Source organism: Pituophis catenifer, unplaced genomic scaffold (assembly GCF_029215685.1).
Source record: "Pituophis catenifer annectens isolate HBS135680 unplaced genomic scaffold, rPitCat1.0.hap2 SCAF_277, whole genome shotgun sequence".
Classification (NCBI taxonomy): domain Eukaryota; kingdom Metazoa; phylum Chordata; class Lepidosauria; order Squamata; family Colubridae; genus Pituophis; species Pituophis catenifer.
Genome location: NW_027257157.1, coordinates 1 through 17678, shown reverse-complemented (window position 1 = coordinate 17678; position 17678 = coordinate 1). Strand labels below are relative to the sequence as shown.

General features: G+C 46.4%; 1 long non-coding RNA gene across 1 annotated transcript; it reads left to right on the top strand.

Annotated features, from left to right (window-relative positions):
• Window positions 1–1698: 1698 nt before the first annotated feature.
• On the top strand, window positions 1699–8403 carry LOC139326884 (uncharacterized). Its single transcript, XR_011601580.1, has 2 exons — window positions 1699–1834; window positions 7640–8403. It is a non-coding gene; the product is annotated as an uncharacterized lncRNA (long non-coding RNA).
• The last annotated feature ends 9275 nt before the right edge of the window (window positions 8404–17678 follow it).

The following is a 17678-nucleotide window of genomic DNA, read 5'->3' as shown; positions in this document are numbered from 1 at the left end:
GAAAGAAACAAACGAAGGGGAGAGGGAGAGAAAGGGAAGGAGGGGGACAGAGAGGGTGGGAGGGAGGAAGAAAAAAGAGAAAGGAGAGAGAAAGAAAGGAAGGGGAGAGGGAGAGAAAGGGGGACAGAGAGGGAAGAAGAAAGAAAGAGAAAGAAAGAAAAAGAGAGATGGAAAGAAAGAAGGAAGGAAGGAAAGAAAGAAAGAAAGAAAGAAAGAAAGAAAGAAAGAAAGAAAGAAAGAAAGAAAGAAAGAAAGAAAGAAAGAAAGAAAGAAAGAAAGAAAGAAAAGAAAGAAAAGAAAGAGAGAACCAGTGATGTTGAGTAGGTAGAAATTGGCAGCTCTGGGAAATACTTAAAATTATGCTCGCTCTCAGTCCATTGTGTCAAGTATTTTACTTCACTTTATACATTACCTTACATTACATTAAAGATCCAGTAAAATGGATGACCTTGTGGGTTTTTTGTTTTGTTTTTTTTTTTGTCTCCAGCGCATTGCACAACCTGGCCCCATAGAAGAGATCTGTGGGGCTTCTGCCCACAGAACTCCAAGAGAAAACAATGTCCTCCTACGGATTTTTGAATAACGCACATGAGAATTAAACGTTCTGCCTATAAGTGGTATCCAGCCGGTTTAGACCGGTTCGCTCAAACTGGTAGCGGAAATCGATATCATTTGATATCTAGCACCCCTCTTTCAAACGCCCTACAATCTTCTCTCTGAATTCCCACCCCATCCCCCCACCCCCATAAGAAGGAGCCCAAGATATACTTGGATTAAGCTCATCTCATCATTGAAATGTCCCCATCCGAACAGCGCAGGAGTCAAATCCCAATTTAAGTTAATTGCTTTGCTTAGCAGCGATTCTCTCTGCGTTAGCAGTTGGTTTCGGAGCCTCCATTAAGCTCCATCAGCTGGGATGAATCACGAGAGCCGTGACTCATTAAGTCTCAGAAATTATTTGTACGCAACTTCCTTTTCTAATTTCTTTGGGGCTGCGGCAGCTGCAGGATTCGTAACTGCCAATTTCTGATTAATTTCACATCTTGAGATGCTGTAAGTCTAAAGTTGGTCCAAAACTGAGGTGGGAAAACATCACCCCTTAACAACGGGTGGACTTCAACTCCCAGAATTCCTGAGCCAGCATGGCCCCCTTTACAACCTATAGAATTCAATTCCCAGAATTCCTGAGCCAATATGGCCCCCTTTACAACCTGTAGACTTCAACTCCCAGAATTCCTGAGCCAGCATGGCTGACTCAGGAATTCTGGGAGTTGAAGTCCACAAGTCATAAAAGGGACCATTGTCCCTCATCCCTGGTCCAAAATATCGTGGGGATGTTGTTAAGCGAGACAATTGTTAAGTGAGTTTTCCCCTATTTTACAATGTTTCTTGCTACCGTTGTTAAGTGAATCACTGCAATTGTTAAGCTAGTCACAGGGTTGGTCAATGAATCTGGTTTTCTCTATTGACTTTGCTGGTCAGAAGGTTGCAAAAGGGAATCACGTGACCCCGGGACACTGTAACCGTCATAAATACATGTCAGTTGCAATTACAGTTCAGGGGGTTGGACTAGAAGACCTCCAAGGTCCCTTCCGACTCTGTTATTCTCTCCTTCTGAGTCTTCAGGGTGCATATCTTCACTTGTGAGAACAATTCTTTGACGTGTTGGGCGTCTTCTTTTTGTCTCCTCTCATCCAGGCGATACAAGGCTGACCCCGTGTGTGTCGATCTCCAGAACCAGATCTTCCAGTGCTATCAACTGAACCCAAAGGAGACCCTCAGCTGCTCAGCTTTGGCCGCCGAATACTTCAAGTGTGTCCAGCACGCTCGGCAGGTGGGTGCGAAAGTTGAGCCTTCTTCGCACTCGGCTCGTTGTGATTGCGATGGGATGACCGCGCCTGACAAACCCTAACTCACCCCCATGTATTGTATTACATTATGCTGGCCGGTTTCATCCAGGGGTTCAGGCACACCATGCTAGAAAGTGGGAGACTGGGAGTTCTAGTTCCGCCTTAGCCACGAAAACCGGTTGAATGACTTTGGGCCAATCACCAGGAGACGGTGAGTTCTAATCATGCCACCTCACAGGTTTGTTGATGTTCTGTCCCAGCTACGGGTCCCAAGAAGTGTAGCACACACACAGAGCTCCAAAAACTCCGTTTAATACAAACAGACCCCTTTCAAAAGGCAGGCTTTAACCACAAATGTCCTTATCAGCCTGCTATGAATTACAGAGATTACACAAAGTCCGACAAGGGTTGGCAATCAGCCCAGAAACCAAGTTGTAACAAAAAACTCACTCTCAAATGCTCTGTGTAGGACCAAACATTGTTTCCAGCAACATTTGCCAGCTGTGTGCGAACTTAAATAGGCTAAGGGAGTGGCCAATTAGCCCCAAGCCTTACTCTCGAGGAGACCTCCTCCTGAGTAAGCCACTCCTGCCTTTTGGCAGCCCTGCGTGCTCGAGCATTGAGGAGAGGCTCCTCCACTTCACTCTCTCCACTTGAAGGAGCCTCCGGAGGCTCTGAAGGCCCTGGCTGAGTCTCTGCCTCTGGCACCACATCCTCTTCAGCCTCCTCGCTGTCCGACGCGAGCGCCGGCTGCACAGGCTGCTGGCGCGACACCACACCAGCCTCCTCGTCGTCGGGATCAGCCACGATCCGCGCAGGCCACTGGCGGGCCACAACAGTTGATGTGGTGGGGAATATATGTCATAAACTGTTTTATGATATTTTGATGACGTCAGATGTCTGGTCAAATTTGCCAGATTTTAACGCCATGGAAGTCACGGATTTTGGGTGCTTTCTGTAAATTAGCCCATTTGAGAGGTACCTTGGGTGAAAATGTTTTGTCGTAACACACCTAACAAGGTGCTCAAAAATCACATCTGTAAAACTGAGCCCTGAATCGGATGCCGGGATGCTGCATTCGCTGCTTCTTGTGGCCTGTCGGCCGCCAGCCCCTCCAGAGGGAATGGAGCTGGCAGAGAGAGAGAGACAGAGGCGGAGTCTGGGCCGTCCGTCAGCCCTCAGATGAAGAGTCAACAGCCCCCAGGTCTGGAGGTGGCTGATGAGGAAGAGGAGGAACAGCTGGGTCCAGTGCCTGACATGCAGAAGGCAGAGGAGAGGAGAGCAGTGGAAATCTATGGGCCGGTCCTCGGGACGGAAGAGCCACCGCTGCTAGTGAAGCCCCACCCTAGCTCTGGGGATGAAAGGCAGGGGGTGGAGATGAATAGATGTGGCAGACAACTATTCATCTCCCTGCCAGACGGACTTGTAAGCCTGCAAGAGAAACTTTTTGCCGGGGCTGCTGGGGCTCCTAATAAAGGAATCTTTTGAGTTCACATCAGTGGGTTTGTCATGTTTGGGGAGCTGGGTCAGGACACTGCTGGGCTGTGGATTGCCCAAGTCCAATCTGAGCTCCAAGACTTTCTATAGGAGAAGAATAGGCAGAGCTGGGGGCGGTGTTAAATGCATCATTAGCTTAGAATCATTGCATTCCCACAAGCGGTCCAATCCCTCTTGAATTCTGTTCACCCTTATCTGGCACCAATTTCGTGTTGAGCTTAAGTGGACCAGATTCTTGTGTTTTACAACCATTCATTTAGTGACCGCTTGAAGTTACAACAGCACTGGAAAAAAATGACCTACGACCGTTTTTCACACTTAACAACCACTGCAACATCCCCATGGTTGTGTGATCAAAATTTGGATGCTTGGCCACAGATTCATATGTTTGACGGTTGCAGTGTCCCGGGCTCATGTGATCCTCTTTTATGACAAGCTAGGTCAATGGTGAAGCCAGATTCACTTAACAACCGTGTGACTCACTTAGCACCGATTCGCTTAGCCACTGTGGCGAGAAGGTCGTAAAATGGAGCAAAAAACTCATTTAACTGTCTTGCTTAGTAGTTGGAATTTGGGGCTCAATTTTGGTCATAAGCCGAGGACGACCCGCAACCTAACCAACACACACCTGATTCTATGCACCTGACGCTTTCCCTTGATGGATAATTGCCGAGCCGTCCTCCGAAATCAGCCGCTGTTCCAACGTTTTGTGAGTTTTTGCTCCCTTCTCATCTTTTCACAAATGCCGAAATGGCTTTCCGCCAACGGCTCTCGGCTAAGATTGCCAGCAGCGGGCACCGCGCGTCCGTTTGGCTCGCCGAGAGCCCTGCTTTTTAAATTAAACCCTCCTGTGGTTTCTTTTTTTTTTTTTAATTATTATTATCCGGTCTCTCCCAAGTTGGCCCGCCAGCCAACGTACTCTCTTACATCCCTTTCGGACGGACGAGGTCTGGTCGAGGAAGCCAGTTTTGGCTGGAGAGCCTCTCGTTCTCTTCCTTTGTGGCTCTGCGCGTCCAGAGCAAGTGAGCGAGATGATAATGGCCACGGAGGCAGCCGGCCAGAATTTCTTTTTGTGCGGAGTGTGTCTCGAGAGTGCCGGAAACTGGCAGCGACCATCTGGAAGGAGCCGAGAAAGTGGAAGACAATTAGGGCATCTGTACTCACACAGCTTTCCTGGCATTTTCAAGTTGCTCGTTCGATACTCCCCATTTATAACACTCTCAACAGAAGAGAAACGGAAGACGCTTCTCCGTTCGGCTTCGCTTGTCGCTGGCACGGGAAAACACGTCGGAGGCGGTTTTCTCGGAGTCTGGACGTTTCAGGGGAAGCGGGCGCAGCATGCTTCCCCACCGCCCTTAAAACACTTAGGCATGTGCAAGTAGTTTCTCGGCTTACGACTGTTCGTTTAGTTACTGCTCGAAGTTACAGCGGCATTGAAAAAAAAGTGACACTTGGCAATTGGTCATATTTATGACGGTCGCAGTGTCCTGGGGTCATGCAATCCCCTCTTGCCACCTTCCGACAACTGAAGTCAAGGGAGAGGCTTTGCATGTTCTCCCGCAGTTTACGCAGCCCTGTTCTCCACAGGCCACAGACCAGGATTGGGATGCAGCCTGGGGATTGGGGAACTTTCTCAAACAGCGAGATGTGAAGGTGTCATCCAGGGCTGGTAGCTGGAGTCCGATGAGATTCTGGGCAGTTTTAATGATTCTCTGTAGAGCTTTTTTGTCCGCTGCGGAGCTGCTACCGTACCATGCAAGAATGCCGTATGTCAGGACACTCTCAATGGTGCTGCGATAATAGGACAGAAGTAGAGGCTGAGATAGAATTATCTTTTTTTTTTTTTAATTTGATTTATATGCTGCCCTTCTCCGGAGACTCAGGGCGGCTTACAATGTGCTAAGCAATAGCCTTCATACTTTTGTATATTTATACAAAGTCAGCTTATTGCCCCCACAAACCGGGTCCTCATTTTACCAACCTTAGAAAGGATGGAAGGCTGAGTCAACCTTGAGCCTGGCGAGATTCAAACTTACAGTAATTGCAGGCAGCTGGTCTTAATAACAGGGTGCTTTAGACCACTGTACTACCAAGGGTCTTCCTGAGCATTCTCAGGAAGTACAGCCTCTTCTGTGCCTTCTTCACAAGCATGTTAGCATTCATAGTCCACGAGAGGTCCTCCGAGATGTAAACCACAGAAGATCTGGGCGTGAGAAGTTGTGGTTGTTAAATCGTGGACTACCTGCAGTGTTGTTTTTCTGGACTACCTCGCAGGGCTGACAGTTGTTCGTTCACTCAACCAGCTCCTGAAAGTGCCACAGCGCCGGTTGTGAACTTCTTTTTCTGCCCCCGGAGTTGCATTTACGGTTCTGATTGATGCCGGTGCCCGGAATAATTTGGCACGCGAGTTAGAGTTTTGTTTATAATCAGGAGAAATGTCCAACATTAGCAAGTTTTCTGAGCAATTAATCCAAAACGATGCAGGTGGAGCTGTGGCAGCCCCCCTCCATGCGCCCTGCTGAATTTTCCTTGTGTCATGCAGGGCCTCTTCCACCAACCCCCAGCAGAAAAATGGATTTTTCCCCCCCAAGTCAGCAAACTGCAGGTGATGGAGAATGGCTTGTATTTTTTTTTTGGCTCACCTGTTGGATACCTGAAAGGAAGAAGCAGGGCTCTGCTTGGTTCTCCCCCTCCGTAGCCCGAAGACACACACACACACACACACACACACACACACACAGAGAGAGAGAGAGAGAGAGACAGAGAGAGAGACAGAGAAACAGCGATCGTTTCTCTGAAGAACACAAAGTGAAGGAAGGCAGGACTTCAGTTTATGTGGCATAACCAAGAATAAAAGGTGGGATATACAAATATCCTGTTTTCCCGAAAATAAGACCCAACCAGAAAATAAGCCCTAGCATGATTTTTTTTCTGGATGCTCGTAATATATGCCCTACCCCCAAAATAAGCCCCAGTTAAGATCGTCAGCAGACGGAGGCATTTAGTACTGTATTGCAAGGAGCCTTGGTGGCGCAGCAGACTAAAGCACTGTTAAGTAATACCAGCTGCCTGCAATTACTGCAAGTTCGAATCTCACCAGGCTGAAGGTTGACTCAGCCTTCAGTCCTTCCGAGGTAGGTAAAATGAGGACCTGGTTTGTGGGGGCAATAAGCTGACTTTGTATAAAAAAGAAAACCCCTTGGGGGGGGCCCCGAAAGCCCTACTAAACAGGTATATACAAAAGTATGAAGGCTATTGCTTAAAAGCATTGTAAGCCGCCCTGAGTCTCCAGAGAAGGGCGGCATATAAATCAATTTTGTTAAAAAAAAAACCATTATCAGAGCTAGAAGGGAGTGGAATTTATTTATTTTATTTATTCAATTTATATGCCGCCCCTCTCCGAAGACCCAGGGCGGCTCACAATACACTAAAAAAATCACTATAAAAACACTTAAAAATTAAAAACATTAAAAACTCATTCACACCATTCATGGCCAGATCTTGCCGGATCGCAAGAGCGAGATCAACGGCCCCAGGCCTGCCGGAAAAGCCAGGTCTTCACCGCTTTTCGGAAGGCCAATAGGGTGGGGATGGTCCGGACCTCAGGAGGTAACTGGTTCCAGAGAGCTGGGGCAGCCACAGAGAAGGCCCTTCCCCGTGGGCCCGCCAGCCGGCATTGTTTAGCTGACGGGACCCGGAGGAGACCAACTCTGTGGGATCTTACCGATCGCTGGGAGCTATGCGGTAGAAGGCGGTCTCGAAGATAACCTGGCCCTGAGCCATGTAGGGTTTTAAAGGTAATAACCAACACCTTGAATTGTGCCCGGAGACCAATAGGGAGCCAGTGCAGCTCACGGAGAATTGGTGTAATGTGGGTGTATCTAGGCGCACCCACGACGGCTCGCGCGGCTGCATTCTGGACCAACTGTAGTCTCCGAACACTCTTCAAGGGTAGCCCCATGTAGAGCGCGTTGCAATAATCTAACCGTGAGGTGACAAGGGCATGAGTGACCGTGAGGAGAGCCTCCTGATCGAAGTAGGATCGCAATTGGTGCACCAGGCAAACCTGTGCAAAGGTCCCCCTAGCCACAGCTGACAGATGTTGCTCTAATCTTAGCTGTGAGTCTAGGAGGACACCCAAATTGCGAGCCTGTTCTGAGGGGGACAATTTCTCCCCCCCTATAGATAACGTTTCACACCTAGTTTCCTAGCTCTGCTTCTTCATTCTCATTTTTTCCTTTCTTTCTTTTTCCTTCCCTTAATTTTTTTCCCCTCCCCCTCTTCTCTTGCAGTGCAATGCTGGCCGGGGAGGCTAACATCTGCAGCGCACGGAGCATCCTTCCCTCCGCTCCAATTCTAGCAGCTGGAAGGATGGGGAGGCGAGGCGGGTTATTCCGGAACGATCCAGCACCCCGTTTACAGCACAGGCGGAAAGTGCACCATCTCCAGAAGACCCAGATCGACAGCTGCGGGCACGGCGGCTTCGGCATCACCGCCACCACGTTCATCTCATTAGGCTAGGAACGACGTAACGCATAACCCACTTAGTAGTAACTGAAGGGAAGAGAAGATCAAACCTCACCTGGCCATTAGGACAGAGATGTCCGGCCTCGGTAACTTTAAGATTTGTAGACTTCAATTCCCAGAATTCCCCAGCCAGCCATGCTGGCTGGGGAATTCTGGGAGTTGAAAGCCACAAATTTTAAAGTCGACAAAGTTGGATACCCCTGCCTTAGGAAAAGATCTCTCCCCCCGCCCTAAAATCTCGTTGTTTTCATTGCACCTACCCGCCTTCCAAATTTCCATAGCGTCCTTTTGCATCATGGCGGAAAGGCGCGGTTTAATTTATTGCCGGACGACCGTCTTTGTCGCTCCGAATCTCGGTCTTGCGCTGGGGATCGTGTCTCCGAAACCTCCGCGGCGCAGAAAGTCCCTTGATTTGCAAATCATGATTAAGGCGGCTGGTTACATCCCTGTACGTACCAGCGGGCTGAAAACCCAAGTTACTGACAATTATGTATCCGTAATAAAAAGGCGTTTTCTTTTTGCAAACGGGGCTGCACGAGAGCTCGGCTGATTTTCTTCCGGGACGGGGAGGAGAACACGAGTGGGTGCAGGAAATTGTCACACACACACACACACACTTTGTGACACGCTGAAGCTGCCGTTTAGTTTATGGGTTGATTGATTGATCAGACCTAGGAATCGCCTACTAACTTTCCTACTATTTACTTTCGTATTCTCTTTGTATGTCATATTATAAACCAATAAAAAAATTTAAAGCTTTATAAAAGGAATTGCCCTTCTCTCTCATAGAGAGGGATGCTGTACGTGTACATGTAAAACATTAAATGTGTACATTTAATGTACATGTAAAAACATGCACATGTAAAAACATTAAACAGATAAATACCGTATGGAAAATTGGGAAAACAAGCCGAGATAACCATTCATTCATTCATTCATTCATTCATTCATTCATTCATTCATTCATTCATTCATTCACTGGTAGTCCTTGACTTATGACCACAATTGAGCCCAAAACTTCCATTGCTAAGCGACACAGTTAAGTGAGTTTAACCCATCTTAAAACATGCTTGCTGAGGGATTCTGGGTGTTGAAGTCCACACATGTTAAAGTTGTTGAGCTGGCTGGGGAATTCTGGGAGTTGAAGTCCGCCCATCTTAAAGCATGATGGCTGGGGAATTCTGGGAGTTGAAGTCCATCCATCTTAAAGGATGCTGGCTGGGGAATTCTGGGAGTTGAAGTCCATCCATCTTAAAGGATGCTGGCTGGGGAATTCTGGGAGTTGAAGTCCACCCATCTTAAAGGATGCTGGCTGGGGAATTCTGGGAGTTGAAGTCCATCCATCTTAAAGGATGCTGGCTGGGGAATTCTGGGAGTTGAAGTCCACCCATCTTAAGCCATGCTGGCTGGGGAATTCTGGGAGTTGAAGTCCACCCATCTTAAAGCATGCTTGACTGGGGAATTCTGGGAGTTGAAGTCCATCCATCTTAAAGCATGCTTGACTGGGGAATTCTGGGAGTTGAAGTCCACCCATCTTAAAGCATGATTGCTGGGGAATTCTGGGAGTTGAAGTCCGCCCATCTTAAAGCATGCTGGCTGGGGGATTCTGGGAGTTGAAGTCCGCCCATCTTAAAGCATGCTGGCTGGGGGATTCTGGGAGTTGAAGTCCATCCATCTTAAAGCATGATGGCTAGGGAATTCTGGGAGTTGAAGTCTACCCATCTTAAAGCATGCTTGACTGGGGAATTCTGGGCATTGAAGTCCACCCATCTTAAAGCATGATGGCTGGGGAATTCTGGGCGTTGAAGTCCGTCCATCTTAAAGCATGATGGCTGGGGAATTCTGGGAGTTGAAGTCTACCCATCTTAAAGCATGATGGCTGGGGAATTCTTGAAGTCCACCCATCTTAAAGTTGCTCCCTTTGAAAAAACATAGAGCTAAATGGTACTTTAAACAACACATGACAATGCAAACGATAAGCCAGCCAAATCGATGATGGTTGTAGCCCTTCAAACCATGGGAAAGAGTGACTTTGCTAATCCATACATGAACACGGCTTCGGGATCAAATCATGGCTAACACCTACGATCAGCCTTCTGGAGGCACTTCTTCCGAACCTTTCTGCTTTGACATTTCCTGCTAGGCAACACTTGCTAAGTTTTAACTGGAACCTTTGCAGGAATCCAATATTCCTTCCAGCCTTCAAAAGACTTCTCCAGCAGTTATTTAGGCTCGCTCCTCACGGCAGCCCCCCCCCCCCGATTTAATTCATCAAGATAGCCTGATCTCGCTAGAGCTCTGCCGTCGCAGCACCAGCCTGCCCCTCAATCAATGTCAGTTGCCTTAACTATCTTCGATCAGCGACAATCAAGCCAGCAGCAACCTTAAAAGTGAAATTCTACACTCAGCTCTTTTCTCTTATAAAAGATCTTTGTTCACCTGCTTGTGATTTTCACAGGTAAGCGTTGCAATAACCCTCTGAGTCAGGGGTCTCTAATCTTGGCCACTTTAACACCTGTGGACTTCAACTCCCAGAATTCCCCAGCCATCATGCTTTAAAATGGGTGGACTTCAACTCCCAGAATTCCCCAGCCATCATGCTTTAAAATGGGTGGACTTCAACTCCCAGAATTCCCCAGCCATCATGCTTTAAGATGGGTGAACTTCAACTCCCAGAATTCCCCAACCAGCACACTTTAAGATGGGTGGACTTCAACTCCCAGAATCCCCCAGCCAGCATGATTTAAGATGGGTGGACTTCAACTCCCAGAATTCCCCAACCAGCATGTTTTAAGATGGGTAGACTTCAACTCCCAGAATCCCCCAGCCAGCATGTTTTAAGATGGGTAGACTTCAACTCCCAGAATCCCCCAGCCAGCATGTTTTAAGATGGGTGGCCTTCAACTCCCAGAATTCCCCAGCCAGCAGGGTTTAAGGTGGGTGTACTTCAACTCCCAGAATTCCCCATCCATTATGCTTTAATTCTGTGAGTTGTGGCCCGCCCATCTTAAAACATGTTGGCTGGGGGATTCTGGGAGTTGAAGTCCACAGGTGTTAAAGAGGCCAAGGTTAGACACACCTGCTCAAAGTGAAAAGTGGAATTTCTGGGAGTTGAAATCTACTGATCTTAAAACTTGCCAAGGTGGAGAAATACCGACGTTCCCGCAGTTCAATCCTGATTTACAAATATCCTCTTCTTTCCTGACTGCAAGATAGGAAATGACGATAGTCCTCGACTTACGACCACGATTGAGCCCCCAAATTTCTGTTGCTATGCGAGACAGTTGTTCAGTGAGTTTTGCTTCATTGTACGATCTTTCCTGCCACCGTCGCTAAAGTGTAATCCCTGCAGTTAAGTTAGGAACGTGGTTGTTAAGCGAATCGGGCTTCCCCCGTTGCCTTTGCTTGTCAGAAGGTCGCTAAAGGGGATTGCGTGACCCAGGGACACTGCGAGCGTCAGTTGCCAATTTCCTGACATTTCCTGACATTTGATCATGTGACCATGGGGATGCGGAAATGGTCGTAAGTCTGAAAAATGGTCGTAAGTCACTTGTCAGTGCCGTTGTAACTTCAAACAGTCACTAAGTGAACTGTTGTAAGTCGAGGCCTATCAGCCGATGGGAAATGACCTCATTCTTGACATATTGGAGTTTTGTTAAACCTGCGCATTTCATATTTTCTCTCCGCTAAGAATTCCCACCTCTGGTTGGCAATGTTGAGCCAGCGGGCCAGCAGGAGGAAGGCCATTCAGGTGGATTAAAAACTCAGAACCTCACAACATTCAAATTGCAAAACACGAGATCTCTATTCGGGAATCAAATTTCATTTATATCTGAGAAGAACTCGGAGAGTTCCTTTTATCATCATGGTTAGCCAGTGCGTATCAAATTCTGCAGAATATCACCTTCTGGTCCCGGAATGGACAAAACCTCTGGGGCTTTGTCGGAGGTGGCTGCCAGTTGTTCTGGTGGGCCCTTTGGGAGGGTTCCCTGCACAGCAGCCAAAAACAAAAGCACATTCCAGACATATCTCTCCCAAGGCTGTCTCCCAGGGTTACCCACAGCGGCCGGAGGGGAATGAACTCTACAACCAGCAAAATTGCTCTGTTGGTGAATGTGATTGATGACACACTCTGGGGGTGGGGGGGAAGCAGGGTTACATCTGGGCCGTAAATTATGTGGGGTCAGAGTTGGCTTCACTTGGAACGTGCCAACATGAAGTTCCTAATTTATTTTATTTTATTTTATTTTTAAATTTGTATACCGCCCTTCTCCCTGAGGACTCAGGGCGGTGAACAGCCAAGTAAAAACATAAACTACAAACATTAAAATACAATTAAAAAGATATATATAAATTTGGCCCCATGATTAAAAACAATAACAGACAATTAAAAACATTTTAAAAAGTGTTAGGCCAGCCCGGCTTGCTGGAAAAAGAAGGTTTTAAGGGCACGGCGGAAGGCACCGAGGTAATAAATAACTGGATTTCTTTCAAAGCTTGGCTTGAGGCTCATGGTTTAATTAGGGCATCCGTTGGAACCCTGACAGTAGAAAGCACGGGGGGCAAAGCCTAACCTGCATTTCCAAGGCGAAGGTGGGTCCTTAGTTAGGGAGCATCACAGATATCATAGAATAACAAGAGTCGGAAGGGACCTTAGAGGTCTTCTAGTCCAGCGGTCCCCAACCATTGTGGCTTGGCAGCCGAGGGGGGAACCGGATCGCTCATGGAGCCTGCCCATCACAGTCTCAAGTTTTGACGATTGTAAAAATGGATAGGTCACATGACCAACTTGAATTTACGACATTTTTTGCGCTGGTCGTTAACACAGTGATTGTAAAGCAGCCGCCATGGCGGTGAAACGGATGCCACAGTCATGAAGTGAACCAATAGTTTGCAATGGGCATGGCGTATCGAGAAGAGCGACAAAGACAGGGAAGGCAGTGGTGAAATCTGAACCGGTTTACTACCAGTTCACTGGCAGCGCGTGCGCAGTGCACACCATGCACCAAATGCAAGGTGCACGCGTGGAGTGCATGCCAAAAGGAGGCATGCGGTAAGTAGAACAGCACGTGACGGGGGGGTGATCAGCTGTGGCGCGCAATCTTTTTTTTTTACTTTTAAAAGTATTGCTTTTAAAAGTAAAAAAAAAAAGCCTCTGACGATTGTGCTGCTCAGCTGGGATCGTCAGAGGCTTTTTTTTTACTTTTAAAAGCATTTTTTCTATAACCTCTTCGGGGACAGGGATTTTTGCTACCGGTTCTCTGAACCACCCGGCGCCATCGCTACCGGATTGGGCGATCTGGTCCGAACCGGGAACATTTCACCCCTGGGTGAAGGGCTCGGTGGCTAAATCCTTCAACGAAGGTTTAAAGAAACTTGGTTTGTTTAGCCTAAAGAAGAGAAGTTAATATGGCTTCCTTAATTGGACATTTAAACTATTTTCTCCAAGACCTGACGGATAGATTCACACAGAAGTGGGATTCAGCCGGTTCGGGTGAATCGGTAGTGATAACCTGCGGGTGGCTCTGCCCACCCGCTCAGGCGCAATCCCGTCGCTGTATTTTTGACGCCACATGCATGGGCAGTTGGCACATGCAAATTGCCGTGTTGTTTGCCGTTGCACGCATGCACGGATGGCACATGCTCACATTTCCGGTGCTGGGCGAACCGGTTGTAACAGTGAATCCCACCTCTGCACACGACACACTAAATCTGATAGGTTTTAAGTTGCATTTGTTTTGTACCTGTGTGTGATTTGTTCCTGTTTGGAGAATTCCTGTTTCAAAGTATTGTGTGAACTCGGAAAAACGGGTTTGTTCGGTAATCGGATTAAACATACTGAGTGAACACAGACCCTCGTGATGGCTAGAGACGGTTTTAAACGAATTTCTCCTCTTTGCTTCCTCTTTAATCCATTTAATATGGCATTTGCTTATTATGCTACTGTTTTTTTAGATGTTTTAGTAAGTCTGTTGCCTGAGGGGCCTTTTCTCCCTCTGGAAGGCACCGTTAATATAATCATTTTATAAATAAATACCGTCCCGTTTCATCTGAAAATACCCGAAACTGGATCTGTGCCCTTTTTTAATATAAAGTACATGTCTTCCATTATATTTCAACTTTACCATGTCGAGTTTTGCAAAGGTGAAACGCAAGATATAAAGGGTAAAGTATAAATTATGGTGGAAGCTTGTTTCTTCAAGCATTCATCATGAAGCCCTGTTCACAAAAATGAACCCAAAAAGAGAGAATTTTTGGGGGGGTAAAAAAATGACTGCGTTCCATCCTTGGAATATTTAAGGAAGAAAATCATTTAACGTGGATTGATTTAAACATTGGAATATCACTGTTCAATACCGCTTAACATTTCATTATCAAAATGTTACCATCTGTGAAACCGTCGAGTAAGGATAATAACTAAAAAAAAAAAAAAATCTCATCTCCCTGAAATCTCATTTTGCGGGCCTTAATTCAGCAAGTTCATCAATAACCCTGTTTAATTAATCTTGGATGGGTCTATTTCGGCACAAATATTCCATCTTCCGTTGCAATAACGGAAGGCCGTTTTAGGAGCAAAACTCATCAATTTAGCGAGACGCCTTTTCAAAAAAAACCAACTATGAATGGAGAAATGCAAAATCCGGGTTGGTTGTCAACGAATAATACAAAGATTTTGAGCACAGATAAACAAAGCGGGGTGTTTCCAGTAAGAGTCACAGAATAATAGAGCTGGAAGGGGCCTTGGAGATCTTCTAGTCCAACCCCCTATTCAAGGAGACAGGGTAGCATCTTCCAATACTTGAAGGGCTGCCACAGATCAAGTGTTGTGGCTCCGTTACCTGAGCCTGTGTCATCGGCAGGAGAGGACTCCGAGAGTGAAGGGGAGGAGTTGGCAAGGCCTCCCTCTCCAGGACCCTCCTCTCTGGCAATGCCTTCGGTGTCCGTCGAAGGGCAAAAGATAGGGCCGGGGCCAAGCACGTCCACGCAGCCACAGGTGGACAGTGATGAGGGTAATGAGTCTTGGCTGGATCCATGCCAGCGTCGCAGAGATAAGTGCACGCAACAGAAGAAAAGGCGTGCCCGAGATTAGGCTGAGTCACTGGACCACACCCCACAAGGTATAAAAGGGAGCGTGGTGGCCAGTCAAACCTTGTGACAAACAAAGCTGAAAGCTTCCACGCCATTCTGCATTGCCGGACTTTTGCTATAGACTTTGCTGGATTATCTCTGGACTTGATTGACTCTGTAATTATTGAGCTGTTTCTTTTGATGTACCAGAAGCGGAGAGAAGTTATCTCTTTGTGAGTAATAAACTCTTGGCAGGCCGCCACTAGGTTGTTGCCAAGTTCCGTTATCATAAGGAAAAGGATTTTGCCAGCTGGTTTGGTCTTTAACTCTTGAACGTCTGTTGGTGTGTGTGTGTGTGGGACGGGGACAGAACAGCAGGGGGCAAATCTGCTATTCTGTTCCGTATGTTGGATTTTCCCTTGATGTCCCTCAAGTAGTCCTTAACCTACGACCATCATTGCTAAAAAAAAATTCCATTTGCTAAGCAAGACCGCTAAATGAGTTTCGCTCCATTTTACGACCTTTCTTGCCAAGTGAATCATTGCCGTTGTTAGTCACACGGTCATTTAAGTGAATCTGGCTTCCTTGTGGACTTTGCTGGTTTGTCTTTTTTTCGGTGCTGTTGTGAGTTCGAACGGTCACTAAATGAACTGTTATAAGTCACGGACTACCTGTAGAAGGACTCCGGCTTTGAACAGGGGGCTGGGCGAAAAGATCTCCAAGGCCCCTTCCAACTCTGTGATTCTATGATTTATCGGCAAAGACCAGGGGTCAGTTCTAAAATTTTTTACTGCCGGTTCTGTAGGTGTGGCTTATTTTGTGGGCGTGGCTTGATGGTCATGTGACCATTCTTTAGGATTTAGCAGAGGTACTGGTCTACCAGACTTTTAACTGCTTGCAGAGCTGTACCGATCTACCCATTTATTTTTGCAGGCACTGATCTACTCATGTATTTTTGCAGGCACTGGTCTACTCATTTGTTTTTGCAGGCAATGATCTACTCATGTATTGTTGAAGGCACTGATCTACTCATGTATTTTTGCAGGCACTGACCTACTCATGTATTTTTGCAGGCACTGGTCTACCCATTTATTTTTGCAGGCAATGATCTACTGATGTATTTTTGCAGGCACTGGTCTACCCATTTATTTTTGCAGGCACTGATCTACTCATGTATTTTTGCAGACACTGGTCTACCCATTTATTTTTGCAGGCACTGATCTACTCATGTATTTTTGCAGGCACTGATCTACCCATTTATTTTTGCAAGTATCAGTCTACCCATTTGTTTGCTTTTAACACTGATCAGCTGTAGGGCGGCCCTTTGAAGCCCCTCGACAAGAGTTTAAACAGTTTTTTTCCCTCTAGCCATCAGCTGGGACTCAGGAGGCAGCAATAGATTGGGGGTGGGACCAAATAAAAGGTAAGAATAACGTGGGGGGGGCGCTGGGGGGGCAGAAGAAACGGTTCAGTGATGTCATATCGTCACCGCTACTGGCTTGGTGGAACCGGGTGGAACCCACCACTGGCAAAGATGGAGTGAAATTACTCTGGATGGAAAAGCTGCAAAAAAAATTGTGGGAATTCAAAAACTAGATACAAGTAGTCCTTGATTTACGACAGTTCCTTTAGTGACCATTCAAAGTTCCAACAGCACTGGAAAAAAGTGACTTATGACCATTTTCCACTCTTACGACCATTGCAGCATCCTCGTGGTCGCGTAATCAAAATTCAGACGCTTGGCCACTGACTCATATTTATGACGGTTGCAGTGTCCCCCGGGTCACGGGATCCCCTTTTGCGACCTTCTGGTCAAGCAAAGTCCATGGGGGGGGACGCCCGATTCACTTAACAATGGTGTGACTCACTTAACAACTGCAGCGGTTCACTTCACTTAAAGGTCGTAAAATGGGGCAAAAAAAAAACTCGCTGAACAAATGTTTCCCCTAGCCGCAGAAATTCTGGGCTCATTTGTGGTCGTAACTCGAGGACCACAAGGAATAGTTTAGCCTAGCTAGAGGTGGCGTCAAAAGCGAAAAGGAAGAAGAGACCAAAGGATGGCAAAGCTTCAGGGACATTTTCCTATCTTTAAATGTCTTTATTTAAATAATTTATTGGCCTCCAGTCACCCAAAGCCAAGAAATTGCAATCAATCAGAGCGAGCCAAGGACGGAGGTGATCTATAAGAGAAGATGAAAAATGCATGAAAGATCAAATGGAAGACAATGCAATAGAAAAAGACAGAGGCCCCTTCTCCAAATCTTGCCTGGGGATCCATCCTTGCAGGCTGAGTAGCTTTGCAGATTGACAGATTCCCCCCTTTTTTAAAATAAATAAATAAATAAATAAATAAATAAATAAATAAATAAATAAATAAATAAATAAATAAATAAATAAATAAGGATGAAAAAAAAGTTTGGATGGTAAATAGGAAGTTGTAAAAAAAAACTGCCTGAGCTTTGGATCCCCAGTAAGTCACCCAGAAATAGTAGTAGTAGTAGTAGTAACAATAATAATAATAATAATAATAATAATAATAATAATAATAATAATAATAATAATAATAATAAAAAAAAAAAAAAAACAACCTGCAGCCCCGCAGATGAATTAAATCGTTTTTTTTTTAAATGTCAGCCATCGGTAAATCTATGTTTCCCTTTAAAACATTGGAAAAAAGAATTACCTCTTTATAAAATGCTGACTTTCCTGACTGGGGATGGGGGGGGTGGGGGAAGA